Genomic DNA, 6,000 nt, shown 5'->3' with positions numbered 1-6,000 from the left:
TTATACCATAATTTTCGAAGAAAAACCATAACTTTCCCATGTCTAGTAATTAATTTGGGTTGTCCTTTTATATTGAAGTGATGATTTATGGTTAATGAGGCACAAATTGGACAAAGTCATTTGACAATGTAATACAACAACGATGAGAGTAGACAAACATATTTAGAGAGGACCACTAGTTTGATAGACTCATTTGCATATAAGTTTCTATTCTTTTATAAAATTGAAATCTAATTTACTAAAAAATGGATTACATAAGTTTCTTTCCAAATTAGATGGAAGTTAAATATTCACTTACAAAAGTTGGCCTGAGTTAGCATATCAAATTTGGAATCAGAGATGCAAGAGAGAGCACAATGTTAGTTCCTAAGAACCATGGGATCTCACCATTGGATATTTGGGCAAACACATCTTGGCCATCGGATAACTCCATTTCCATTGTAGCAACAAAGACAATCATTGCTAGCCTACCGTTGATCCCCTCCAGTGTAGGCCTACTAAACGCCAACAAGTCAAAGAAGTTTATGCTGACCTGTCAATCATAGTGAACACGTGTCAAAAAAATAATCTTTTAACTAATGTTATACACATAACTGTCAACAACATTTTCCATAACTATTGAAATAACTTATTGCACTTGGTGCTTAATAAAAGTATGATCATTTGGTAGAGACCTTAGTATGAATTATGTTACTTCCGTATGAACAAGTAATGTTACTAGTTATAATTGTGTCAATAGTATTACTCAGAAAGCAAAAAATAAATAAACTTAAAAGTCAAATTTTTTCACAAAATCAAGGTTACATATTTTGCTCTAATTATAATTTGCTTAGCAAGTTGTGAAAAAAAAAAAATAATGAATACTTTTGTGTGCTTAAACTAATTGGGAAAAAAATGGATCTTCAAGAAATATTGCTATTGTATATCTAGGGTTAATGAGCAAAAAGAGAGATGAATTATCTCTTGGGTTAAAGGTAGTTACCTTGGGTGTCGGTTGAGGTGGTGAAGTTGTCATGGGCTCTGATTGCTCTTTCTACAAAGTGCAAAGATAAGGAATCATATGGTCAGGAATTAGAAATCAATCAGCATATCATAATAATTTGAATGTTGTTAGGGTACATTTTTTTTTACATCTAATTTTATTTAAATATCACTTATTTATTTTCAAACACAACTAATAAGTTATTGGGCTTTTCCAAATATTTTTTGCCCGATTATTATGTTAATCACAAATATTTCATATCTTATTATCTAAATTGGGTCACAATATAAACTATCACAAAAAACTCAAAAAACTCATATCTTATCTAATTTTATTATCATTATTTTTTTAAGCCCAAAACTGGCCCTATGAGCCCAATTCACACATCACATTCTTTTTTAAAACCCAAGGCTATTTATGCTTGGCAATATTTTAAAAGCTCAATTTTCATTGGTAATATCAAAAGCTCAATTTATGTTGGCATTATTAAAATCCCAAACTAGTAAAAAGCCCAAAATTATCAATACTTGACAAAATACTATATCATAAGTATTTCACTTAAAGTCCAATGATTAACAATGTTTTGAGTTCTTAAACATATTACTATAATACTAAAAGTCTGTGAAATCTATCTTATAAAACCCATGATAACCATTTATGTTACGTAACACCATTCATTTTTTCAAAACCCATGGCAAACATATATCAAGCCCATGAAGAATAATGAATTTGTGTTACTAATATAAAAGCCCGTGGAAAGTTATGATTATTTATTTTAGAGCCATGACATCTATTTATTTCATAACATACTACAAGCTCATGGAATTTATATAAGAACATATGTTCACTATCTATCTTATATCACAACATTCTTAATATCTATTTCCAAAACTCATGATAATTATTTATCCTACAAGCCCATTATGATTATCTATAGAAAAACTCATGAGAATATCACATTATTTTATTATAGTGGCAGTTACCATATTTTATTTGAAACCCATGGATATTGCCTCTATTTAAAACCCATGGTAAATATTATTCTCAAGAAATATTGGAGGTCATTATTTAAAAAACTCCAAAGAAAATATCATTTACAAAATAATCTATAGCAAAATTTATGAGAAACTATACAAGTTGTTATTTAAAACTCATGGAAATTAATATCCAAAACCTATCATAATTCATAAATATTTATTAAATCTCATGGATTCATTTTATTTCTACTAACAACTAAAACCCATGTGGAATAAAAATCCATGGCAATATATGGTAGCTTTGTCCATTTTGTAGGGCTCACAATGAGAAAGCAAAATGATAGGCCCAAGTGGAGAGAACTACCAAGTCAGAGGCCCACCAAAACACTCAACCCTCATGGCCAAGCCCAACATGAAATCTCAGCCAAAACAACCCATGTGTGCAAATTGACCCCACTGGAGAACTTCATTTAGTTCTGTCTTCTGTTGGAGGTCACCTCAAAAAGCAACTAAGATCCCAAACCAAATTAGGAGTTGGCCACTAGTCCCACTATCAACTCTAACGTGAACAGTACCAGATGCTAACACCTAAAGGCTAATGGGCAATAAATACCCTTCTTCCCCATGTTTTGATCACAACTCAAGGAAACCATAACCAAGTCCTCCAAGCTCATGAAATCCTCAACCAAATAGAATAATTTATTACTAAAAATGTATGTAATTGGTTCATAAACCAAGCCCATGAACCCTAAAGGAGAAAATTTGGGAACATGCGGTTTGGAGGGCATAAAGGGATCTCCAGCAGAACTCTCTGAAGTCGACTTAAATTTTGACACCTAGCTTAGGGTGTTGAATCCTACTTCCTAGGGTCCGAATCTCAATTATAGCACTAAAATTCCTCTTTAATACATGTCTTAATCCCATTGGCTGAACACAATCTTAGAATTCTTAACATTTAATGTAAGATTATGCTGATTTTTACCTATGTGTGACATTGACCAAAGAAGCAAAACAACCCCAAAAGCAAATCTCCCATTTTAGGCCAAATCCTAGGATAATTAAATTTGTTGTCCTGCCCCTGATCAGTTCTACGTTTTTGGACTTTTGCTAATTAATCCCTTAAGCTTCACTATAAAAGGGAACTACCATCAACTCATGGAGCATAACAAATCTTATCATAAAATTCCTCACCCATCATGCTATTTTCAGCCCATAAGTCAATCCCTTAGTTCAAAAACTAGCCTTTAGTCAATAAATGCTCATATACACTTACCCATAAATATCACATTCCATCTATTAGGTTCTAAGGAATTAGGAACTAATGTATTAGAACTTCATTTTGTAATGTTGGCAAACCATGATCAAAACGTTTTAGTCTTGTTTAGACTTGCTCAAAGTATATGTTTTTTAAAATCGAGTTACTGCAAGATTTACTGTGTAAATCTGTTTAACTCGATCGATTGAGAATTAGCCTTGACCGATCGAAAGTCATGCAGATTGTTTTTTCTGCAGAATTTTCAACTCAGCCCAAGCCTGTTTAACGTGTAGGGTTTTATGTTTTGTTTTTAATATAAAAGGGAAAACCCTAGCCACGTTTTGAGGATGCTCTTTATGCTGTGTGTATGAATCTTCTGTGAGATCTAGAGGTGGTTACCTTCACACATACTTAGGGTTTCCAAGATTCAAGATTATGTCAAGAACTTAGTGATCATTCAGTTGTAGATGCAAGAGCTTAAAGATACACAAGCGGAAGTGCTTATACTTGTTGGGAATCCAAGAAAGAAGTAGTTCATGGACTCGGAGTTGTCACATGGTCATGATAGTAAGTTTCCTACTCGAGGTAGTAATAGGATGTTAGTGGTCTAAGTCGCTATTGTATAAACTTCAATTCTTTCATAGTGGATTCGGTTTACCTTGAGGATAGCTAGGTTAAATCATTTCCAGGTTTTTTACTGGTTTGGTTTTCCTGGGTCATCATATCTTTGTGTTCTTTATTTTCCGCACTTTACATTGATATGATTTATCTGTGTTAACCTAGAACTGCATAATTTGACTAAGTAATCACTTGGCTAATTAACTAGGTTAATCTGTTTGTGTTTTAAGGGGTCTAAAAACAAACACCATCTTCTCAAAAAATTCCAGCACCTTAAAATGGACACCAACCCCTTTGAAATTTCTGATTTTCTTGTCACTTTGCTTGTGGTTCAACTCTCCCCAAGCTCATAAATCATTCCTCTTAGCCCACACTCACTTAGCCTCAAACATTCCCTTTCATTTTCTGCATATTCCAAGCCCATAAACGCTTCCTAATCAGTCATAAACAACCCTTTACCCATTAAAGACTTATCTTCAGCATTAACTTCATCATACCACCACAAGCTTAAATACCCTCTCACTCAAAATAGCCTATACTACTCTATTCATGCCTCATATATATATATATATATTCCCCAAGAATCTTAATTCAATATCTGTTGCATTGAGCTGGAATCTCTCTCCCTTCATTTCATCATATTTTTTCCTCTTTTACTTGTAATTATAAAGCGTTTAGTCATTTCTTATTGCTATTATAATGAATGCCATAATGTCTTGGGTACTATGGAAGTTTTCCCTTGTGTTGACTTAATAATAATAAGAAAAACATATGATTATTTATTGTGCCACGATTCTATACTCTTTCACTACCAAACTTTGACATGCAAAAGATATACCATTTGATTCATTTAAACAAGCAACGTGGACTATTTGTATTATTTTCTTTATTATTTTTGGTATAAAGGAGAAATTTTATTTAATAAAATAAACAGTTTAAGAGAGCACATAATTTATTACAAAGCTTTCTAATTAAGGGTGCCTACTTGACAAACATTCAGAAATACTTTTCATACACAAAATTCGAGCAAGACTCATGTATAAAAATTCTGTCAATTAGCTAGTCCATCATCTATTTCATTGTTCTTTTCTACGCCATTGTCTGAGTGCAGTTTCTCGTTGAATATCATTTGGGTAGATACTAGTTTACAGTTGTGATAGGAAAAACTCGATGGAACTCACTTATATATATATATATATATATATATAATTTTGCTAAACTCATAGTTCAATTTTATTTTTATTTTTATACAAGATAGAATTTCTACTCTAACCTAATCTAAGTATATATATATGTGAAGCCCCCTTCTAGAGACTTGAATCCCGGCCCTTGCCCCCCACACTCCATAAGCATTTATACTTGTAGAGTGACCATTGCACCAAGGGTGCACGGTGATACATTTCAAAATTTTAATGAACTTGCATGCATTTCCTTTTATCATAATGACATCATTAATTTTTTTTTTTTTTAGAATACTAAGTATTTTAAAACACACACACATACAAAGAAAAATGAGAAGGTCTTAAAGAAACTGACAGTAGTGTATATCCAAAATGGCCTATAATGACATCATTAATGATAAAGAGATATATAGGTTACTTTAACTGTGTCATCTTAGGCTAAAGTTAAACTATTGTTTGCCACTTTAAAAATTGCAAGAAATTTATTTTTCTTCGCTTAAACCATTCAAACCTTTACAAATTTTTTTTTTTTTTTTTGGTGTGTGTGTGTGTGTGAGAGAGATAAACCAAAAGGATGAGACAATCAAATCTTATTGTCTTTAATTTTAAAAAGACTTGCCATCTCACATGTACTTCTTCTTAGAAAAAGAAGAATTTTAGTAAGATTTTTCTGAAGATGTTGTAAAACTAAAGGATATGTAAGATCATAAAAGATGTAAAAACCAGCCCAATAATTCAATATTAAACTAAAAACGATCAAAATTTGAAGCCCAACAAACAAGGTATCAAATACATCGAGAAAAGAAGAAGAAAAGAGGATCCTAGAATGACTATCATCTGCTCAAACATGTAACCCATAAGCCCCACAATGGTGATTTGATCATGCATGCATGGATTTCTCCTTGATCTATAATGGGAGCAGCGCATAATGTTACCATTAGAGAGATTCATGTTCTTGATGCATATGTAAATATATGAAAGAGTAAA

The sequence above is a fragment of the Quercus suber genome, unplaced genomic scaffold (genome assembly GCF_002906115.3).
Source record: "Quercus suber isolate HL8 unplaced genomic scaffold, Cork oak 2.0 scaffold_3B, whole genome shotgun sequence".
Classification (NCBI taxonomy): domain Eukaryota; kingdom Viridiplantae; phylum Streptophyta; class Magnoliopsida; order Fagales; family Fagaceae; genus Quercus; species Quercus suber.
The sequence above is the reverse complement of the archived record's forward strand: the minus strand, read 5'-3'. Positions refer to the sequence as shown.